Source organism: Ictidomys tridecemlineatus, chromosome 3 (assembly GCF_052094955.1).
Source record: "Ictidomys tridecemlineatus isolate mIctTri1 chromosome 3, mIctTri1.hap1, whole genome shotgun sequence".
Taxonomy (NCBI): domain Eukaryota; kingdom Metazoa; phylum Chordata; class Mammalia; order Rodentia; family Sciuridae; genus Ictidomys; species Ictidomys tridecemlineatus.
The window spans coordinates 127,276,508-127,299,205 of record NC_135479.1 but is presented as its reverse complement, the minus strand read 5'-3'; the positions used below and the strand labels follow the sequence as shown (position 1 = coordinate 127,299,205).

Genomic DNA, 22,698 nt, shown 5'->3' with positions numbered 1-22,698 from the left:
GGCACGCCACGCGACACGAGGACGAACACGCGCTGGGGGGCGCAGCCCTGGAGCTTAAAGCTCCAGGGAGAGGATAGGGAGGGCTGGCTGGGCTTAGGGGCGGCATGCAAGGCGAGAGGGCAGAGGAGGGAGGGGAGGGGATCGTGCAGGCCAAGGTCAGCGCAGCGCCCAGGTCCACTGGCGGGTGTCAGGGTTCCTGCAGCCAAGGGGGCCCAGGCGAGGGGCAGGGCTGTGTTTCCCCTAGGGAGCCTTCAGGCCGCAGAGGCCAGCTGATGGCACTCCTCTGCAATCCAGGGGAGTAGATCCTCAAGACAGGGACCTGGACCCAAGCAGGGCCAAAGGAGGGCCCTGCGTGTGGAAGGGCTGCCAGCGGCCAGCATGAAGCTGGGTGGCTGGGTGGGAGGGGTCCCGGGACCCATTGGAGGGGCCCAGGCTAGGGAGCCAGGCGACCTAGGTCAAGCAGCAGGGAGAGAGCTCAAGGGGAAAGAGGGAAGGGGAGGAAGGGGCGGCCAGAGGAGGAGGAGGAGGAGGAGGAGGAGAGAGTGGGGTGGGGCGGGGGTGCGGCGGCGCAAGGGGGACCGCGGGGAGCGCGCGCGGTAGGGGGCCCAAGCAAGGGGCCCCCCGTCCGACCCGACGACCTGGAGCGACGCCACCCGACGCCACGGCACGCCACGCGACACGAGGACGAACACGCGCTGGGGGGCGCAGCCCCAGAGCTTAAAGCTCCAGGGAGAGGATAGGGAGGGCTGGCTGGGCTTAGGGGCGGCATGCAAGGCGAGAGGGCAGGGGAGGGAGGGGAGGGGATCGCGCAGGCCAAGGTCAGCGCAGCGCCCAGGTCCACTGGCGGGTGTCAGGGTTCCTGCAGCCAAGGGGGCCCAGGCGAGGGGCAGGGCTGTGTTTCCCCTAGGGAGCCTTCAGGCCTCAGAGGCCAGCTGATGGCACTCCTCTGCAATCCAGGGGAGTAGATCCTCAAGAGAGGGACCTGGACCCAAGCAGGGCCAAAGGAGGGCCCTGCGTGTGGAAGGGCTGCCAGCGGCCAGCATGAAGCTGGGTGGCTGGGTGGGAGGGGTCCCGGGACCCACTGGAGGAGCCCAGGCTAGGGAGCCAGGCGACCTAGGACAAGCAGCAGGGAGAGAGCTCAAGGGGAAAGAGGGAAGGGGAGGAAGGGGCGGCCAGAGGAGGAGGAGGAGGAGGAGGAGGAGAGAGTGGGGTGGGGCGGGGGTGCGGCGGCGCAAGGGGGACCGCGGGGAGCGCGCGCGGTAGGGGGCCCAAGCAAGGGGCCCCCCGTCCGACCCGACGACCTGGAGCGACGCCACCCGACGCCACGGCACGCCACGCGACACGAGGACGAACACGCGCTGGGGGGCGCAGCCCCGGAGCTTAAAGCTCCAGGGAGAGGATAGGGAGGGCTGGCTGGGCTTAGGGGCGGCATGCAAGGCGAGAGGGCAGGGGAGGGAGGGGAGGGAGGGGAGGGGATCGCGCAGGCCAAGGTCAGCGCAGCGCCCAGGTCCACTGGCGGGTGTCAGGGTTCCTGCAGCCAAGGGGGCCCAGGCGAGGGGCAGGGCTGTGTTTCCCCTAGGGTGCCTTCAGGCCGCAGAGGCCAGCTGATGGCACTCCTCTGCAATCCAGGGGAGTAGATCCTCAAGAGAGGGACCTGGACCCAAGCAGGGCCAAAGGAGGGCCCTGCGTGTGGAAGGGCTGCCAGCGGCCAGCATGAAGCTGGGTGGCTGGGTGGGAGGGGTCCCGGGACCCATTGGAGGAGCCCAGGCTAGGGAGCCAGGCGACCTAGGTCAAGCAGCAGGGAGAGAGCTCAAGGGGAAAGAGGGAAGGGGAGGAAGGGGCGGCCAGAGGAGGAGGAGGAGGAGGAGGAGGAGAGAGTAGGGTGGGGCGGGGGTGCGGCGCAAGGGGGACCAAGGGGAGCGCGCGCGGTAGGGGGCCCAAGCAAGGGGCCCCCCGTCCGACCCGACGACCTGGAGCGACGCCACCCGACGCCACGGCACGCCACGCGACACGAGGACGAACACGCGCTGGGGGGCGCAGCCCCAGAGCTTAAAGCTCCAGGGAGAGGATAGTGAGGGCTGGCTGGGCTTAGGGGCGGCATGCAAGGCGAGAGGGCAGAGGAGGGAGGGGAGGGGATCGTGCAGGCCAAGGTCAGCGCAGCGCCCAGGTCCACTGGCGGGTGTCAGGGTTCCTGCAGCCAAGGGGGCCCAGGCGAGGGGCAGGGCTGTGTTTCCCCTAGGGAGCCTTCAGGCCTCAGAGGCCAGCTGATGGCACTCCTCTGCAATCCAGGGGAGTAGATCCTCAAGACAGGGACCTGGACCCAAGCAGGGCCAAAGGAGGGCCCTGCGTGTGGAAGGGCTGCCAGCGGCCAGCATGAAGCTGGGTGGCTGGGTGGGAGGGGTCCCGGGACCCATTGGAGGAGCCCAGGCTAGGGAGCCAGGCGACCTAGGACAAGCAGCAGGGAGAGAGCTCAAGGGGAAAGAGGGAAGGGGAGGAAGGGGCGGCCAGAGGATGAGGAGGAGGAGGAGGAGGAGGAGTGAGTGGGGTGGGTCGGGGGTGCGGCGCAAGGGGGACCACGGGGAGCCCGCGCGGTAGGGGGCCCAAGCAAGGGGCCCCCCGTCCGACCCGACGACCTGGAGCGACGCCACCCGACGCCACGGCACGCCACGCGACACGAGGACGAACACGCGCTGGGGGGCGCAGCCCCGGAGCTTAAAGCTCCAGGGAGAGGATAGGGAGGGCTGGCTGGGCTTAGGGGCGGCATGCAAGGCGAGAGGGCAGAGGAGGGAGGGGAGGGGATCCTGCAGGCCAAGGTCAGCGCAGCGCCCAGGTCCACTGGCGGGTGTCAGGGTTCCTGCAGCCAAGGGGGCCCAGGCGAGGGGCAGGGCTGTGTTTCCCCTAGGGAGCCTTCAGGCCGCAGAGGCCAGCTGATGGCACTCCTCTGCAATCCAGGGGAGTAGATCCTCAAGACAGGGACCTGGACCCAAGCAGGGCCAAAGGAGGGCCCTGCGTGTGGAAGGGCTGCCAGCGGCCAGCATGAAGCTGGGTGGCTGGGTGGGAGGGGTCCCGGGACCCATTGGAGGGGCCCAGGCTAGGGAGCCAGGCGACCTAGGTCAAGCAGCAGGGAGAGAGCTCAAGGGGAAAGAGGGAAGGGGAGGAAGGGGCGGCCAGAGGAGGAGGAGGAGGAGGAGGAGGAGGAGGAGGAGGAGGAGGAGGAGAGAGTGGGGTGGGGCGGGGGTGCGGCGGCGCAAGGGGGACCACGGGGAGCGCGCGCGGTAGGGGGCCCAAGCAAGGGGCCCCCCGTCAGACCCGACGACCTGGAGCGCCGCCACCCGACGCCACGGCACGCCACGCGACACGAGGACGAACAGGCGCTGGGGGGCGCAGCCCCAGAGCTTAAAGCTCCAGGGAGAGGATAGGGAGGGCTGGCTGGGCTTAGGGGCGGCATGCAAGGCGAGAGGGCAGGGGAGGGAGGGGAGGGGATCGCGCAGGCCAAGGTCAGCGCAGCGCCCAGGTCCACTGGCGGGTGTCAGGGTTCCTGCAGCCAAGGGGGCCCAGGCGAGGGGCAGGGCTGTGTTTCCCCTAGGGAGCCTTCAGGCCGCAGAGGCCAGCTGATGGCACTCCTCTGCAATCCAGGGGAGTAGATCCTCAAGACAGGGACCTGGACCCAAGCAGGGCCAAAGGAGGGCCCTGCGTGTGGAAGGGCTGCCAGCGGCCAGCATGAAGCTGGGTGGCTGGGTGGGAGGGGTCCCGGGACCCATTGGAGGGGCCCAGGCTAGGGAGCCAGGCGACCTAGGTCAAGCAGCAGGGAGAGAGCTCAAGGGGAAAGAGGGAAGGGGAGGAAGGGGCGGCCAGAGGAGGAGGAGGAGGAGGAGGAGGAGGAGGAGGAGGAGGAGGAGGAGAGAGTGGGGTGGGGCGGGGGTGCGGCGGCGCAAGGGGGACCACGGGGAGCGCGCGCGGTAGGGGGCCCAAGCAAGGGGCCCCCCGTCAGACCCGACGACCTGGAGCGCCGCCACCCGACGCCACGGCACGCCACGCGACACGAGGACGAACAGGCGCTGGGGGGCGCAGCCCCAGAGCTTAAAGCTCCAGGGAGAGGATAGGGAGGGCTGGCTGGGCTTAGGGGCGGCATGCAAGGCGAGAGGGCAGGGGAGGGAGGGGAGGGGATCGCGCAGGCCAAGGTCAGCGCAGCGCCCAGGTCCACTGGCGGGTGTCAGGGTTCCTGCAGCCAAGGGGGCCCAGGCGAGGGGCAGGGCTGTGTTTCCCCTAGGGAGCCTTCAGGCCGCAGAGGCCAGCTGATGGCACTCCTCTGCAATCCAGCGGAGTAGATCCTCAAGAGAGGGACCTGGACCCAAGCAGGGCCAAAGGAGGGCCCTGCGTGTGGAAGGGCTGCCAGCGGCCAGCATGAAGCTGGGTGGCTGGGTGGGAGGGGTCCCGGGACCCATTGGAGGAGCCCAGGCTAGGGAGCCAGGCGACCTAGGACAAGCAGCAGGGAGAGAGCTCAAGGGGAAAGAGGGAAGGGGAGGAAGGGGCAGCCAGAGGAGGAGGAGGAGGAGGAGGAGGAGGAGAGAGTGGGGTGGGGCGGGGGTGCGGCGGCACAAGGGGGACCGCGGGGAGCGCGCGCGGTAGGGGGCCCAAGCAAGGGGCCCCCCCGTCAGACCCGACGACCTGGAGCGCCGCCACCCGAAGCCACGGCACGCCACGCGACACGAGGACGAACACGCGCTGGGGGGCGCAGCCCCGGAGCTTAAAGCTCCAGGGAGAGGATAGGGAGGGCTGGCTGGGCTTAGGGGCGGCATGCAAGGCGAGAGGGCAGGGGAGGGAGGGGAGGGAGGGGAGGGGATCGCGCAGGCCAAGGTCAGCACAGCGCCCAGGTCCACTGGCGGGTGTCAGGGTTCCTGCAGCCAAGGGGGCCCAGGCGAGGGGCAGGGCTGTGTTTCCCCTAGGGAGCCTTCAGGCCGCAGAGGCCAGCTGATGGCACTCCTCTGCAATCCAGGGGAGTAGATCCTCAAGAGAGGGACCTGGACCCAAGCAGGGCCAAAGGAGGGCCCTGCGTGTGGAAGGGCTGCCAGCGGCCAGCATGAAGCTGGGTGGCTGGGTGGGAGGGGTCCCGGGACCCATTGGAGGAGCCCAGGCTAGGGAGCCAGGCGACCTAGGACAAGCAGCAGGGAGAGAGCTCAAGGGGAAAGAGGGAAGGGGAGGAAGGGGCGGCCAGAGGAGGAGGAGGAGAGAGTGGGGTGGGGCGGGGGTGTGGCGCAAGGGGGAAAGCGGGGAGCGCGCACGGTAGGGGGCCCAAGCAAGGGGCCCCCCGTCCGACCCGACGACCTGGAGCGCCGCCACCCGACGCCACGACACGCCACGCGACACGAGGACGAACACGCGCTGGGGGGCGCAGCCCCGGAGCTTAAAGCTCCAGGGAGAGGATAGTGAGGGCTGGCTGGGCTTAGGGGCGGCATGCAAGGCGAGAGGGCAGGGGAGGGAGGGGAGGGGATCGCGCAGGCCAAGGTCAGCGCAGCGCCCAGGTCCACTGGCGGGTGTCAGGGTTCCTGCAGCCAAGGGGGCCCAGGCGAGGGGCAGGGCTGTGTTTCCCCTAGGGAGCCTTCAGGCCGCAGAGGCCAGCTGATGGCACTCCTCTGCAATCCAGGGGAGTAGATCCTCAAGAGAGGGACCTGGACCCAAGCAGGGCCAAAGGAGGGCCCTGCGTGTGGAAGGGCTGCCAGCGGCCAGCATGAAGCTGGGTGGCTGGGTGGGAGGGGTCCCGGGACCCATTGGAGGAGCCCAGGCTAGGGAGCCAGGCGACCTAGGACAAGCAGCAGGGAGAGAGCTCAAGGGGAAAGAGGGAAGGGGAGGAAGGGGCAGCCAGAGGAGGAGGAGGAGGAGGAGGAGGAGGAGAGAGTGGGGTGGGGCGGGGGTGCGGCGGCACAAGGGGGACCGCGGGGAGCGCGCGCGGTAGGGGGCCCAAGCAAGGGGCCCCCCGTCAGACCCGACGACCTGGAGCGCCGCCACCCGACGCCACGGCACGCCACGCGACACGAGGACGAACACGCGCTGGGGGGCGCAGCCCCGGAGCTTAAAGCTCCAGGGAGAGGATAGGGAGGGCTGGCTGGGCTTAGGGGCGGCATGCAAGGCGAGAGGGCAGGGGAGGGAGGGGAGGGAGGGGAGGGGATCGCGCAGGCCAAGGTCAGCACAGCGCCCAGGTCCACTGGCGGGTGTCAGGGTTCCTGCAGCCAAGGGGGCCCAGGCGAGGGGCAGGGCTGTGTTTCCCCTAGGGAGCCTTCAGGCCTCAGAGGCCAGCTGATGGCACTCCTCTGCAATCCAGGGGAGTAGATCCTCAAGAGAGGGACCTGGACCCAAGCAGGGCCAAAGGAGGGCCCTGCGTGTGGAAGGGCTGCCAGCGGCCAGCATGAAGCTGGGTGGCTGGGTGGGAGGGGTCCCGGGACCCATTGGAGGAGCCCAGGCTAGGGAGCCAGGCGACCTAGGACAAGCAGCAGGGAGAGAGCTCAAGGGGAAAGAGGGAAGGGGAGGAAGGGGCGGCCAGAGGAGGAGGAGGAGAGAGTGGGGTGGGGCGGGGGTGTGGCGCAAGGGGGAAAGCGGGGAGCGCGCACGGTAGGGGGCCCAAGCAAGGGGCCCCCCGTCCGACCCGACGACCTGGAGCGCCGCCACCCGACGCCACGGCACGCCACGCGACACGAGGACGAACACGCGCTGGGGGGCGCAGCCCCGGAGCTTAAAGCTCCAGGGAGAGGATAGTGAGGGCTGGCTGGGCTTAGGGGCGGCATGCAAGGCGAGAGGGCAGGGGAGGGAGGGGAGGGGATCGCGCAGGCCAAGGTCAGCGCAGCGCCCAGGTCCACTGGCGGGTGTCAGGGTTCCTGCAGCCAAGGGGGCCCAGGCGAGGGGCAGGGCTGTGTTTCCCCTAGGGAGCCTTCAGGCCGCAGAGGCCAGCTGATGGCACTCCTCTGCAATCCAGGGGAGTAGATCCTCAAGAGAGGGACCTGGACCCAAGCAGGGCCAAAGGAGGGCCCTGCGTGTGGAAGGGCTGCCAGCGGCCAGCATGAAGCTGGGTGGCTGGGTGGGAGGGGTCCCGGGACCCATTGGAGGAGCCCAGGCTAGGGAGCCAGGCGACCTAGGACAAGCAGCAGGGAGAGAGCTCAAGGGGAAAGAGGGAAGGGGAGGAAGGGGCAGCCAGAGGAGGAGGAGGAGGAGGAGGAGGAGGAGAGAGTGGGGTGGGGCGGGGGTGCGGCGGCACAAGGGGGACCGCGGGGAGCGCGCGCGGTAGGGGGCCCAAGCAAGGGGCCCCCCGTCAGACCCGACGACCTGGAGCGCCGCCACCCGACGCCACGGCACGCCACGCGACACGAGGACGAACACGCGCTGGGGGGCGCAGCCCCGGAGCTTAAAGCTCCAGGGAGAGGATAGGGAGGGCTGGCTGGGCTTAGGGGCGGCATGCAAGGCGAGAGGGCAGGGGAGGGAGGGGAGGGAGGGGAGGGGATCGCGCAGGCCAAGGTCAGCACAGCGCCCAGGTCCACTGGCGGGTGTCAGGGTTCCTGCAGCCAAGGGGGCCCAGGCGAGGGGCAGGGCTGTGTTTCCCCTAGGGAGCCTTCAGGCCTCAGAGGCCAGCTGATGGCACTCCTCTGCAATCCAGGGGAGTAGATCCTCAAGACAGGGACCTGGACCCAAGCAGGGCCAAAGGAGGGCCCTGCGTGTGGAAGGGCTGCCAGCGGCCAGCATGAAGCTGGGTGGCTGGGTGGGAGGGGTCCCGGGAGGGGTCCCAGAGGAGGAGGAGGAGGAGGAGGAGGAGGAGGAGGAGGAGAGAGTGGGGTGGGGCGGGGGTGCGCAAGGGGGACCACGGGGAGCGCGCGCGGTAGGGGGCCCAAGCAAGGGGCCCCCCGTCAGACCCGACGACCTGGAGCGCCGCCACCCGACGCCACGGCACGCCACGCGACACGAGGACGAACACGCGCTGGGGGGCGCAGCCCCAGAGCTTAAAGCTCCAGGGAGAGGATAGGGAGGGCTGGCTGGGCTTAGGGGCGGCATGCAAGGCGAGAGGGCAGGGGAGGGAGGGGAGGGGATCGCGCAGGCCAAGGTCAGCGCAGCGCCCAGGTCCACTGGCGGGTGTCAGGGTTCCTGGAGCCAAGGTGGCCCAGGCGAGGGGCAGGGCTGTGTTTCCCCTAGGGAGCCTTCAGGCCTCAGAGGCCAGCTGATGGCACTCCTCTGCCATCCAGGGGAGTAGATCCTCAAGAGAGGGACCTGGACCCAAGCAGGGCCAAAGGAGCGTGGGCCGTAGGGGGCCCAAGCCAGGGGCCCCCGTCTTACCCGATGACCTGGAGCGAGGTCACCGGACGCCATAGTTCGCCATGTGACAGAAGGAGGAACACGTGCTGGGGGGCCCAGCCCAGGAGCTTAAAGCTCCAGGGAGAGGATAGGGAGGGCTGGCTGGGCTTAGGGGCGGCATGCAAGGGAGAGGGCAAGGGAGGGAGTGGAGGGGATAGGGCAGGCCAAGGTCAGCGCAGCGCCCAGGTCCACTGTTGGGTGTCAGGGTTCCTGCATCACGGGGGCCCAGGAGAGGGACAGGATTGGGTCAGAGGGGTCTCATTAGTGGAGCTTAGTCTAGGCAGATTCGGGGGACCCTAGCAACAGTGTAACAGATGGGCGGCCCAAGAGGTTGCCTCAGCAATGCCTGAAATCCTTAGAAGGGGACAGGGTCAGGGATCTGGTCATTAGTGGTCTGGGGCTCCTGCAAGGAGCCAATTTAGGCCTGGAGAGTCATGTTGCAGAGCCCTAATCAGGCATGGGGAGGGTTTGGAGAGAGTGGAGAAAGGGGACATTCAGGATAGATGGGATAGAGTGTGGATAGAGAGGGCAGAGGGTTTGGGGAGTAGTGGGGAGAGAGGGGAGACAGAGGAGGGAGAGAGGGGAGAGAGAGGGGAAAGAGAGAGAGCACAAGGTGGATAGTGTGGCCCAGGGGGAGGCAGGCTCAAGGCCCAGGTCCATTGTTTGCTTACTGGGGTGGGAGAGCATGGCAACAGCTGAGGGAGGCTAAAGGGCCCAGGCAAGGGGCCTTCAGCCAAAGCCCAGGGCTTGCTGGCAACAAAGGCCACCAGAGTCTCAGGGGAGGTTCCTGGGTCCTGGAGAAGAGAGGAAAGCAAGCAAGGAGGCCCACATCCGAGGTTTTGAAAACAAGGCCAAGGGGCCTATGCAAGGGGGAATGCAAATATTCCCAGACAGTGTCCTCATTTAAGGAGATTCTATTGTTCCTCCAGCATGCCAGCTTGGCAGCCTGAGACAGCTGCCTCAGAATTTGTCTTGTCAGGTCCTTGGGGTAGGCTAAGGAATTGGGAGAGCATTGGGGTGCCATGTAACATCCTGGGACATAGAATGGATGTGTAAATTTTGAAAGCAAGGAGCCCAAGCAAGAAGCCTATGCAATGGAAACACATGGGAATATTCTGCCATGTGCTGAAGCCATAAAACCAAGGCAGAGCCTGGCTAGGTAATGTGGCATGGGAGTAGAGGACAAAACAGGTATAGGATGTCTCCTATAAGTTTCCATGCAAGTGGCTCAATGGAGGATCCCAATCCTGATGCCTATGTAATGTCTCAGGCTAGATGTGTAGGCCCAAGGGAATCCTGGCACCATGGGTCCGAGCAAGAAAACTGCTCATGTAAATAACCCAGTTAATGGACTTGTATTTAGGAAACAATTGCATCTAGTGGATCCACAGAATCAGTGTCTCCATAAGTTCCCATCTGGGATTGTTTCAGTGCTCTGGCCAGGGTAGCACATTAGGATCCTTGGCAAGGGAATGTCTAACCATTAAGCATTGGGTACTGAAGTTGTGTTTGAAGACTCCAGTTTGTCTTCTTGTCATGGCACTCAATCAGGAGCCTATATAAAGGCATTGCCATATCCTGGTAGAAAGGGTAAGGATGTGACTCCGGGAAAATGGATGATGCAAGAATCATGAGCAGGTATTAGGAGTGGGGTTTTTCCAGATAAAGTTCCAGTGCAATGTTCATGGATGTGGGTCTTGGTGAGCTAAGGTAGAATGCAAGTGACATGGACACATGGTCATGGAATTCTGGAAATCCTTTTCAAAATAACCATTTGTTAAGAACATGAAGGTAAAGGTAGGGACTGGTCTGGTCACAGGTCTCGGAAAGAGGATGTGGTAATGGTCTCAAGTTAGAGGCCCAGGCACTAGCCCAGGACATTGGGGCTTGTTTTGTCAGTCACATTCACTTGACTGGGCAACAGAGATAAGAGTCCCTTACAAGGGTCAGGACTGTACCTTGGACAAGTATATAGAATAACTGGCCCATGCAAGCATTGGGGAAATGGACCTAAGGAAAGGGTCTTGTCATTTAGAGCAAGGATGGGAATCTGTGGCCATGAAAGTTGTACACAACGGCATGGTAATTTTGTGAGGCCAAATTGTTAAGACCAGGAAGTAAACGTGGCAATGGAATAAGGGCACAGGACTGGTGCAGGGAATGTGGCAGAGGAATGTAGCAAGGGTCCAAAGCAAAAAATCTAGGCAACAAGTGTAAGGAGCCTGTAACACACAAAAGGAAGGAAGGCTGGGGCACGGGGGGGGGGTGGGCCCTATGGAGTATCTATCTGCAGCTTCTTCCTAAATGGCCACAACTCTTGCACTTCCAGCCACATCTCCATTTTCAATGCCCACACTTGCACTATCCAGCTGGTTCTTATTTCCCGCACTCATACCTACTGTGCACTTGTGGCCTTTCCTCATAACCCTATTTCTCACACTTGAATGGTAGAGCTGAAAGTCTGAATTGCCTGTGATGTTTCCAGCTCTGCTGCTGTGTCTCAATGTTCAGCCCCAAGTGTGACAGAAACCTAGCAGTCCCATGACAATCCAGTCCCAGGAAAACCAAATTCCTAGTCAATCCTCTATCCACATCCCACCCCACCCCACCACTATATGAGGGAAGGAGACTTACCATCTGAAGCAGGAACATCTCGGCTTGGCCACCAATATAGCTCCTCCTTCTGGAAAGGGCTTCTTCCCCTTCATTTCAGTCACATGATTTTCACACATCAGGTACCCAGAGAGCTTACTGGCTAGGAATGGGTCAAACTGGCTTTTCCTGGAAGTCTGATATGGGAGACTTCCAGAAGCCAACCTTTCTCCTCAAACCTCAGTTTATTCATGTGAGAATGATACAAACCCATAAAAAATGCTGAGCTGTTGACAAAAGTTTTACCTTTGTGGTCCAAGTTACAGTCATATATGACATAACATTTCAGTCAATGAAGATCAGTTTGTAAGTTGTTGATCCCATCAGACTAGATCACCTAGTGATGTAGCCATCTTACTTTATTAGGTCCATACTCTGACGTTTGCATATGGACAAAATTATCTCAGGATGCATTTGTCAGAAAACATTCCATCATAGAGCAATACCATAAATGTATGCCTGTGAGCAAGCATCATTTTGTTCCAGGAAAATCCTTTATATAAATTACTGTTACTTAGATGATTTAAAATTAAAATTGTCTTGTTCCAAAAAGAAAAGCTGCCTAAAATTTTATAGCCTGCCGCCTAAAGCTAGGAGTCTCAATCAGTGAGTCCTTGCCTAGCATGCACCAGGCCATAGTTTTAATCACCAGAATGGCAAGAACAAAACAAAACCTAGAGCCTTAGTCTGCTAATTCCACCAACAACATGGGGCCACCAAACCAGAACAAATTCAAGTGAACTTGCTCTTTCTCATCTCAGATATGTACTGCTCTATGGTGAACATGTCAATACTGTGTTAATTTCATAGGATCAATAACCCTTCCCCTAAGAACCTCCCTCATGTCCTGCTCTTTATGAGACTCTCTTGATACTCTAGACATTTAGACAATACAAAGTCATAAAACAAATTACATCATGAAACTCAGTTATAACTACTAAATTATCCTAAAATAGAACCAATAATAGAATCTGTTACTTTTTTTTTAAATCTGGGCAGCCCATGATTAAGGCAATGCCACCATGTTCAGAGGTGAAAGTTCACAAAGTTTCTGACTTTACCAGTGGGTTAATCTAATAGCTGGCTTAATAATTTGAACAGACCACAGGGAGTTGGTGAAGAGTATCGGCATATGGGGCCTGAAAGGAGGAAGTAGTTCATTATGGGTTTGCCCTTGAGAACAATTATTTGTCCTTATCCCCTTCCTCCTCTATCCTGCTTCCCTGCTGCCAAGTGCTGAGCAGCTTTCCCTGACCATATTCTTCTGCCATGATATTCTGCCTCATTTAGGTCCTAGATCAATGGTGCTAACTGACATGGACTGAGTCCTCTGAAACCATGAACCAAAATAAACTCTTTTCTCCAAGTTGCTCTTGTTCAGGTATTTGGATCACAGCCATGAAAAGCTAACATAGCATCTTTATATTTTTTTTCATGTGAGGTTATTTTTTTTTATTTTAGTTTTCATTGTCAATGGACCTTTATTGTATTTATTGATAAGTGGTGCTGAGAATCGAACCCAGTGCCTCACACATGATAGGCAAGTGCTCTGCCACTGAGCTACAACCCCAGTCCTGAACTTATTCTTAAAAAAAATATTTAGCAAATATATAAAAACCTCAATCAAATAACCACAAATATTGACTTAATAAAATTATTAGTTACACCACCAGAAATATACTATTTGCCTGAGTCTCTGATCCTCACAATTAATATCCTGGAGGCTTTAACCTATACGAACTTGATCACAAGTACCAATACAAAAGTATTTTAATTCTTTAAATACATAACTGAAATTATTATTAATTTTAAGATAAAGGCACTTGGCTTATTTTTCTGGGAAATCTTTATACTGAAAATATAAATAAGCCTCCCAGTAAGGAAATGTCCATCAAGTGGCAAAATTCATTAACATGAACCAACAACAAATGTATTTCTTAAGTACATCTTATATTCATTTTTCTTAGAAAACCTGTATTCAACCATTTGAGTTAATAGTAAATGGAAATTAAAGTTAATTGTTCCCTTCCATCTTATAGAAGAGAAAACTCAACTATTACTAACAGTTAAGCATAAAAACCAAAGTTCCTAAGCACTATAACTATATGGAATACAGCTATTTTACTTCATTTGGCAAATGTTGTTGGTACTTAACCATGTGCCAGACATTACAAATAACTTCTACTGAATTTCCATTACAATCCTGATGTGGGTCCATTATTTCTATGATTTTGAAAACACAATTGACCAAAATTTTTATAACTCTCATGTCAATATCATGTGGTCAATGCCCACAGGTCAAGGTCAAACTCCAAAGCAAGACAGCCAAGACACCCATCAAGGGATCTGACACAAGAAAGAGGGTCTACCTTGTTGCATCTGTGTGGGCCAGGCCACCTAATACCACTTCCCTTCCAATTCCCTCTTCCAGAAGCTCCTCACCCCCAATGACATACCCTGTGTGCATTTTCATCTGCACTTACCCTAGGACTTTGTCCAGTGGGTTCTTCCCCTGAGTACTCACAGTTTGTAGAGACCAAGAAGGGCACTGGCTGTAGCTAGGGAGGTGAAGGAAGGAGGTGTGAAAACAGTCCAATTTCACTCGAAGGGTCAAAGCTGAAGAACAAATGGAAGAGCTCATGGATTCCAGGCCTGGGAAGAACCTCAGTGTCCAGTGTACTATCCCACTGCTTCCTCACAACCCTCTACTCAACCACTTTGCAATTTACTGCACTATCTACTAATTTATTTCATATTGCCCATCTCTCCCCTACCAGAGAATATACCCAGGTAAGGGCAGCATTTTGCTTGGTAAGGAAACTACTAAAGTAAGGGCCCTGCAGCCTAGGCTGAAAAGAATCATGTTATGATTTGGATATGAAGTGTCCTGAAAAGTTGTGAATGCAGAATTATTCAAGGTGAAATGGGTTCACCTTATTTTGATTAGAGTAATCATAGTGTGGGGGAATCATAAGCAGGTGGGGTATGATTGAAGGAAGTGGGTCACTGGATACCTTTCCCTGTGGTCTCTTCCCCTTTCCCTGTCTCCTGGCCAAAATCAATGGGGTAGCACTCCTCCATCATGCCCTTCCACCATGACGTTCTGCCTCATTTTGGGGCCCAGAGCAATGCAGAAAGTCTACCGTGGATTGAACCTCTAAAACTATGAGCCAAAATAAAATTTTAGTCCTTTATGTTGTTCTTGTCATGTACTTTGTTGTTAGTGACAAAAAATCTGACTAACACAGGCCACAAGCCTTGTCTAAAGAAGGTGAAGGATACAGGAATGCACAGACTAGAAAATGCCTCCTTGGAGAGCCAACCAGTAAATAATTCTGCCTCATGAGTCGTCCAGTCTGCACCACTATTCAACTGTGCTCCTGTGCCAAAAAAGCAGTCATGACTGTTCCAATAAAACCTTACTTAGAAAAACATGTGGCAGGCCAAATTTGACTCACAGGTAGTCATTTCCTAAATGAAATAAAGTTCAAGGACAGAGAAAAATGCTATGATAGAGTTTCATGGATCTGTCAAACAGCAACAACAACAATGGCAGAGGTTTTACAAAGCCTAATAGTGACACAAAATCCTGAAAATAATGCCCCAGGCTGGGTATGGTGGCTCCTACCTGTAATTCCAGCAGCTCAGGATGTTGAAGCAGGAGGATTATGAGTTCAATGCTACCCTCAGCAACTTATAGAGAACCTAAGCAATTTAATGAGACCCCCATCTCTAAGTAAAATATTAAAAATGTTGGGTAGGTGATTCTGTAGTTAAGCAGTTAAGCATCACTGGGTTCAAATCCTCGGTACCTAAAAAAAAAAAGAAATTAAATGACACCACATTTCTAGCTAGAGACAAGATCACAAATGGAAACAATAGGAATCTGAATCTAACCTCACAGCCTCAGGAATATATTTTATAAGGTCAACACCCAATTGACCTGAATAACAGTTTAACACATGTGCAACTGAATTCTATAACCAGCCTCATGGCTGTGAGCTAAAAGTCAAAAGCACTCAGGGACCAGACAGGAGTGCTGAAGAACATTTCTACTACCTGATGATACGTGCACCAATTTAGCAAAAGGAAAAAAAAAAGAAGTAAATGAAAATTTATGATTTCTTATTCTCATGAAAATCATTAGAAAAGTCATTGAATCAGCAATAACCTTGTATAAAAGTACCTTTCAGAGCTGGGGATATTGCTCAGTTGATAGAGTGCTTGCCATGCCTGCAAACCACCCTGGGTTCAATCCTCAGCATCACACACACACACACACACACACACACAAAAAAAAAAATCCCTTTCACAACATACAAAAAAAATTCAAGTCCTCAAGAACAAACAACATAAAAACATACAGACCCAAACTTCAATAAGGGGCACATGTGGTGACTGGAGTGAACACATGCTTTGCATGGGTCAAAAAAATTAATTTTGAGAACAAGATGTCCCAATGAATGTAATTTTAATCAATATCATAATGTTTGGGGGTAAGATAAAGTTGTTGGAAAAGATTTTTGAAGAGGCATGGAGAAGGAGGTGAACCTTGTAAAAGAGTAGCTATGACCAGTGGGAACCCAGTGGGAATGCTCTATTTCTGGACCCCACAGCTGTGCTGGCAAGAGCAAACAGGCTTTTTCTGGGTGGAGGGGAGTGGTGAGGGCAATGCTGGGGATGGAACTCAGGATCACTCTATCATGGAGCAACTCCCATGGCCATTTTGTAAGTTGTAACAGCATTTTGTAAGTTGCTGAGGCTGGCTTCCAACTTGCAACCCTGTTGCTTAAGCCTTCCAAGTCACTAGAATTACAGGCATGGTCCACCAGGCTAGTCGGGTTCTTCATCTAAGAACTCATTCTCTCTACCCACTTTTTCCTTATAGCTCATGGGTAGCTTTTCAGACTCCAGAATGTACAAATGCTTGGAATTATGGCACCTATGTCCACCTGTTCATGGGTTGATCCTGGAACCAGGGCAGAGGGTGGCTTGGTTTTGGTGCTGGGCTGTGTGTTATGTAACTATGAAATGATTCTAAATACTTCTAAAGTTTAATGTTTTTGGAGAATGTTTCCTCCTTGCTAGAACATGGTGTGTTACCAGACCTCCTATATCCCATCAGACTCCCCACATGTCAGCTACTGATCTAAACTACTGAGCTTCAGAAAAGATCCCAGCTTAAGAGTTTGACAGACAGCTTGAGAGTTTAGGTTAAGGAATAGCCACACTGTCTCATGGGAAAGCCCATGACACTTCTCTGAAAGCCTAGAGCCAAGCAGTGACAAGGCAAGTCCTCATCAGCTGTGAATAAATTTTAGAAGCCTTAGCTACCAATACCACCTGCTACCAACTAGCAATAAGAGACCTTACCTGTTATGGTGACTGTCCATAAAGGTGATCAATCTGACTTCTCCAAGAACTGTTTCTATACAGAAAAACCTCAGCTTCAATGAGACTTTACTTTTCACAAGGCCTGTTTCCGTATTAATTGAACAAGTGGGCTTTAAAAATTTTGGAAACCCTATTATGTGGTTAAAGTACTTCCTCTACATGGTGTATTCTATGAGGATTTTTTCACATTATTCTTTCTCCTCTGAGCATTGTAAACCTACACAATTACTTTCATTCTTTTTCAATAAACTCTGGGCTGGGGATGTGGCTCAAGCGGTAAGCACACTCACCTGGCATGCGTGGGGTGCTGGGTTCGATCCTCAGCACCACATAAAAATAAAATAACGATGTTGTGTTCACAAAAAACTAAAAAATAAATATTAAAAAATTCTCTCTCTCTCTCAAAAAAAATCCTACTGCCACTGTCTCTATTTAATGCTTTAATACCTTGCTTAAATAAAAGCTTCAGTTGCTTACTAAACCCTTAAAACAGAGACAAAGACCAAGGTTCTATAGCAGGCTATAAAATCATTTAAAAAATAGAGAGCCAGCAGAGCCTTGTAATCCCAGCAACATGGAAAGCTAAGGCAGGAGGAATGCAAGTTCAAACCCAGCCTCAGCAACTTAGCGAGACACTATCTTAAAATAGAAAGCAACTCACCAAGGCCCTGTCTCTAAATAAAATATATATATAAAAAAAAAACTGGCTGGGGATGTGATACAGTGGTTAGGTGCCTATGGGTTCAATCCCCAGTATCAAAAACAAAGAAATAAAGGTATAGATATAATAGTGATACTCCTGTGAAAACATTACCACCAGTAAGATCACCAATATATCTTATTATAGATAAGTTACCACTGATTATCATAAACACTTGAAAAGCCTTATTTGAAAAACATGAGAAGGCTGGGGTTGTGGCTCAGTTGTAGTGAGCTTGCCTGGCAGGTGTGAGGCACTGGGTTGGATTCTCAGCATCACGTATAAATAAAAAAAAATTAAATAAAGGTCCAATGACAATAAAAAATATTTAAAAAACATGAAAGCCTTGCCCAGTGGTAACCATATGTAATTCCCTCTCAGTCACTGGGGGAATAAGGAGGGAAGAAAGAAAGTTAGTGAACAACAGCCTGGGCAATTTAGGCCTTGTGCCAAAATAAGCAATAAAATCTGCCCTGGCCAAGCCAGGAGAGGTAGTGGAAACCTATAGTCTCAGTGGCTTTTGAAGCTGGGGCGAGAGGATTGATAGTTCAAAGCCAGTTTCACCAATTTAATGAGTCAGTAAGCAAATCAGTGAGACCCTGTCTGTAAAAAAATATTTAAAAAGGGCTGGGGATATGGTTCAGTGCTTAAGCGCCCGGGGGCTCAATCCCCAGTACAAAACAATACAAACTCAAAGGCTATAGCTCAGTGGTAAAACTCCCCTGGATTTAATCCCCAGTATCAAACACACACACACACACACACACACACACACACACACACACACACACGATTGAATGTATGTCCAACTTGTTAATGAGGTACACATCTTTTTAGCAACTCTGCAAACTGAGGAAGGAGGAACCAAAGTTTTAAGCCAGTCTCAGCAACTGAGGGAGACACTGTCTTAAAATAGAAAGCAAAAAGGACTTGAATGTAGCTCAGTGACAGAGAATATCTGGATTCAACCCCGAAATGACCTCCAGGGGAGAACAAAACAAAACAAAACAAAACAAAAAACAGAATATTGGCCCATGAGTGAAGCTCTGAATTTAATCTCCAGTCCTGCCAAAAATAGAAGACATATATTATCATTCATTAAATTGTTAAAGTGGGCTGGGGTTGTAGCTCAGTGGTAGTGTGCTTTCCTAGCATGCTTGAGGCACTGGGTTCAATCCTCAGCATCACATAAAACAATACACAAACAAAATAAAGGTATTGTGTCTTCTATAATTTAAAAGAAAACATTAAAAGACATTCTTTAAGTTATAAGAATACTACAAAACAAATATCTTTATAAACAAGAATAACAACCTAGAACACAGTGGCGAAAAACTCATTAGGAATAGGGGAGGGGGTGAGGGGTTGGGGGATGCTTGGCATGGCATTGCATGTAAACTCTAGACATTAAACCCAGGGCCTCCACACATGCTCAACATTGACCTTTTACCCTCAGCACAGAAAACAGCAATTGTTAAAAATATATGACACCTAGGAATAAACACTCATGCAAGCTCTACAGTTATAAAAATGCAAAACTTTCAGGCTGGGATTGTGGGTCGCCTAGCACGTGAGAAGCCCCAGGTTCGATCTTCAGCACCACATAAAAATAACTAAAGATATTGTGTCAAACTACAACTAAAAAAAAACAAACTGCAAAACTTTCCTGATACCTTTTTAAATGATGCAAAACTTCACCCAACTAGAGTCAAACCTCTATTTGGATGAAGATTATAAAGAAAATATTAAAAGACAAAAGCCTAAACCTAGACACAGAAGGTACCAACCTGTAGTCCGAGATGCTCAGAAAACTGAGACAGGAAGACAACTTGAGCCCCGAACTTTAAAGTTAGCCTGGAAACATAGGAAGACCCTCTTCCAGAAAAAGAAAGAATGAAAACAAACAACAACAAATATGAAATAACTCTACTCAGCAGGTGAGGCAGAAGGATAAAAAGTTGCAGGCTAGCCTGCTTCTGAATAAAAAATAAAAAGGGCCAGGGATAAAGTTCAGTGAGTAGTAGTTCACTCCTGGGTCCAATCCCTAGTTCCAGAAAAAAAACAAAAAAACAAACAAACAAACAAAAAAAAACAACCATAAAGCAGTTCACGAAGTATGGGGCAGGCTGGCATAGTGACAACATGTGTAATCCCAGCAGAGCTTGGGAGGCTGAGGCAGGAAGAGCACAAATTCAAAATCAGCATCAGAAATTTAGTGAAGCCTTAAGCAAGTCAGACAGACCCTGTCTCTAAATAAAAATAAAAAACTGGATGAGGATGTGGATCAGTGATAAAACTCCTCTGGGTTCAATCAGCAGTATCAAGTGCACACACACAAACACAACACAATGAATGTCCAGCTGGTTAAAGAGGTACACTCCTTTAATCCCAGCAACTCAGCAAAATAAGAAAGGAGGAACCGAAGATTGAAGCCAGCCTTGGCAACTGAGGGAGACACCATCTTAAAATAAAAAGTAAAAAGGGCTTGGCATTTAGCACAGTGGCAGAGAATCTCTGGGTTCAACCCCTAAATCCCAACCAGAAAGAAATAAGGTGGCCTATGAGAGCAACTCTGAGTTTAATCCCCAGTTCCGCCAAACATAGAGCATGTAATATTATGATTCGTTAAATTAAGTCATAAGAATGTGAGAAAATAAATATCTTTATAAACAAGAATAACCAGTTAGAACACAATGAGAAGAAACTCATTAGGAATAGAGGAGGGGGTGAGGAGTTGGGAGGGGAGAGTTGGCGTCTCACTGTATGTGAAATCTAGACATTAAACCCAGGGCCTCCACACGTGTTCAATATTCACCCTATACCCTCAGCACAGAGAACAGCAATTATTAAAAATATATGACACCTAGGAATAAACTCTCATGCAAGCTCTACAGTTATGATACTGCAAAACATTCCCCAAATGATAAAAAACTTCACCCTACTGAAGTCAAACCTCTTTTTGAATGAAAATCCCAAGAAAAACAAAATACAAGTGTCTAAACCTGGACGCAGAAGGTACCAGCCTATAGTCCCAGCTGCTCAGAAAGCTGAGACAGGAGGACAACTTGAACCCAAAACTTTTAAGACTAGCCTGTACAACATAAGAAGACCTTCCAGAAAAAAAAAAACAAACAACAACAACAAATATGAAATAACCTCTCCAGAGGTAAGGGAGTACAATTAAAAGTTCCAGGCTAGCCTACCTCTAAACGAAAAATAAAAAAAGGCCAGGGATAAAGCTCAGTGGGTCCAATTTCTAGTTCCAGAAAATAATAATAATAATAAAAGAACTTTAAAGCAGTTCACAAACAACAGGATAGGCCCCCAAACAAACAAACAAACAAAAGATAGAAACACTCCTGTGGAAACATTACTACCAGCACCAACCACCAATACAACTTCCTATACAGAAGATTACCATTGATTATCATGAACGCTTTAAGGGAAAAGTCTTCATTAAAAAAAATGTAAGAGCCAGACACAGTGATGACCATGTGTAATCCCCTCTCAGCAACTGAGAAGGAACTAAGCCACTAAGGCAGGAGGAATGAAATTTAGAAAGCAGCCTGGGAATTCAGACCTTCTGCCAAAATAAGCAATGAAAATTGTCATGGCTGAACCAGGCAAGGTGGTGCACACCTGTAATCCCAGTGGCTCAGAGGGTAAGGCAGGAGGATTGTGAGTTCAAAGTCAGCCTTAGCAACTTAGTAAGTCACTAAGCAACTCAGTGAGACCCTGTCTTTAAATAAAATATTGTAAAAGGGCTGGGGATGTGGCTCAGTGCTTAAGCGGCCTGGATTCAATCCCTCCTAAAAAAACAACCAACCAACCAAACAAACAAACAAACAAAAAACCGCATAGCTGTGGCTTAATGGTGAACCTCCCCTGGGTTGAATCCCCAGTATCAAACACACACACACACACACACACACACACACACACGAGAGCACGCACATGCGTGTGCATTTTGGGAGGCACACACACAAGGGAATGAATGTTCAGCTGATTACAGAGGTACACTCCTTTAATCCCAACAACTTGGCAAATTGAGGAAGGAGGGATCCCAGTTTGAGACCAGCTTCAGCAATTTAGGGAGACACTGTCTTAAAAAGTAAAAAGGGGGGATGGGTGGTGGCTCAGTGGTAGAGCGCTTACCTAGCACTTGCGAGGCCCTGAGTTCCATCCTTAGAACCACGTAAAAACAAAGCAGAGGATCCAACTAAAAAAAAAAAAAAAAGAAAAAAAGAAAAATATCTGGGTTCAACCGCCAAATCCTCACCCTCCCCCCCAAAAAAAGCAAGTCCATGAGTTCAGCTCTGAATTTAATCCTCAGTTCCACCAAAAATAGAGAACATATATTATCATTCATTAAATTGTTTAAGTCACAAGAATGCTAGAAAACAAATATATTTATAAAGAAGAATAACCAGTTAGAACACAATGGGGAAAAACTCATTAGAAATAAATGAGAGGGGCTGGGGATGTGGCTTAAGCGGTAGCGCTCTCGCCTGGCATGCATGGGGCCCGGGTTAGATCCTCAGCACCACATACAAACAGAGATGTTGTGTTCCCCAAAAACTAAAAAATAAACATTAAAAGATTCTCTCTCTCTCTCATAAATGAGGGGTTGGAGGGTTGTGGGGGTGGTTGGCGTAGTGCTGCACCTGAACTCTAGACATTAAACCCAGGACCACCCCACATGCTTAACATTCACTCCATACCCTCAGCATAGAAAACAGCAATTATTAAAAATATATGACACCTAGGAATAAACTCTCATGCAAGCTCTATAGTTGTAAAACTGCAAAATGTTCCTGAAATGATGAAAAACTTCACTCAACTGGAGTCAAACCTTTATTTGGATGAAAATCTTTAGGAAAACAAAATACAAACACCTAAACCTGGTCACAGAAAGTACCAGCCTGTAGTCCCAGCTGCTCAGAAAGCTAAGAGGACAACTTGAGCCCTGAACTTTAAGGCTAGCCTGGACCCCCTTCCATAAAAAGAAAACAAAAAGCAACAACAAATATGAAATAACTCTACTCCAGAGGTGAGGCAGTAGGATGAAAAGTTCCAAGCCAGCCTGCTCTAAAGAAAAAATTTTAAAAAGGCCAAGGATAAAGCTCAATGGTAGAACACATCTAGGTCTAATTCCTAGTATGGGGGCGGGGAATCATAAAACAATTAACAAAGAAAGGACAGGCTGGGCAAGGTGGCACACACTCTGGTATTCTCAGCAGAGCTTAGGAGGTTGAGACAGGAGTGCAAATTCAAAGCCAGTCTCAGCCAATTAGCAAGGCCCTAAGCAACTTAGCTAGATCCTGTCTTTAAATAAAATATAAAAAACTGGCTGGGAAAGTGGTTCAGTGGTTAATCTCCCTGGAGTTCAACCCCTGGGGCCCCCCAAGAAATATAAAATATAAAGACAGAATGTTCTATCACCCAGGGGCTGAACAAAATGCAAAGGAAGTCTACCTACTGAACCGGCAGAGATGTAAGGACTGACAACCCTGTTTCTGGACCTTGGGTACTGACCCAGTGATTTCACTTCCACAAACTCATTTTGAAGAGTTAGGGCCAATTCAACAAATATATTCCAAAAACTCGCTTAAATAAGGACA

At 52.2% G+C, this 22,698-nt stretch overlaps 1 long non-coding RNA gene across 1 annotated transcript in view; it reads right to left on the bottom strand.

Annotated features, from left to right (window-relative positions):
* Window positions 1–22,698, bottom strand: part of LOC144376337 (uncharacterized) — a 31,316-nt gene that overhangs the window by 7,821 nt on the left and 797 nt on the right. Inside the window, exons 2-3 of the long non-coding RNA XR_013436675.1 lie at window positions 14,612–14,795; window positions 10,966–13,599 (exon numbers count right to left, since the gene is read on the bottom strand). This is a non-coding gene — a long non-coding RNA (uncharacterized LOC144376337). The remainder of the gene's footprint in view (window positions 1–10,965; window positions 13,600–14,611; window positions 14,796–22,698) is intronic.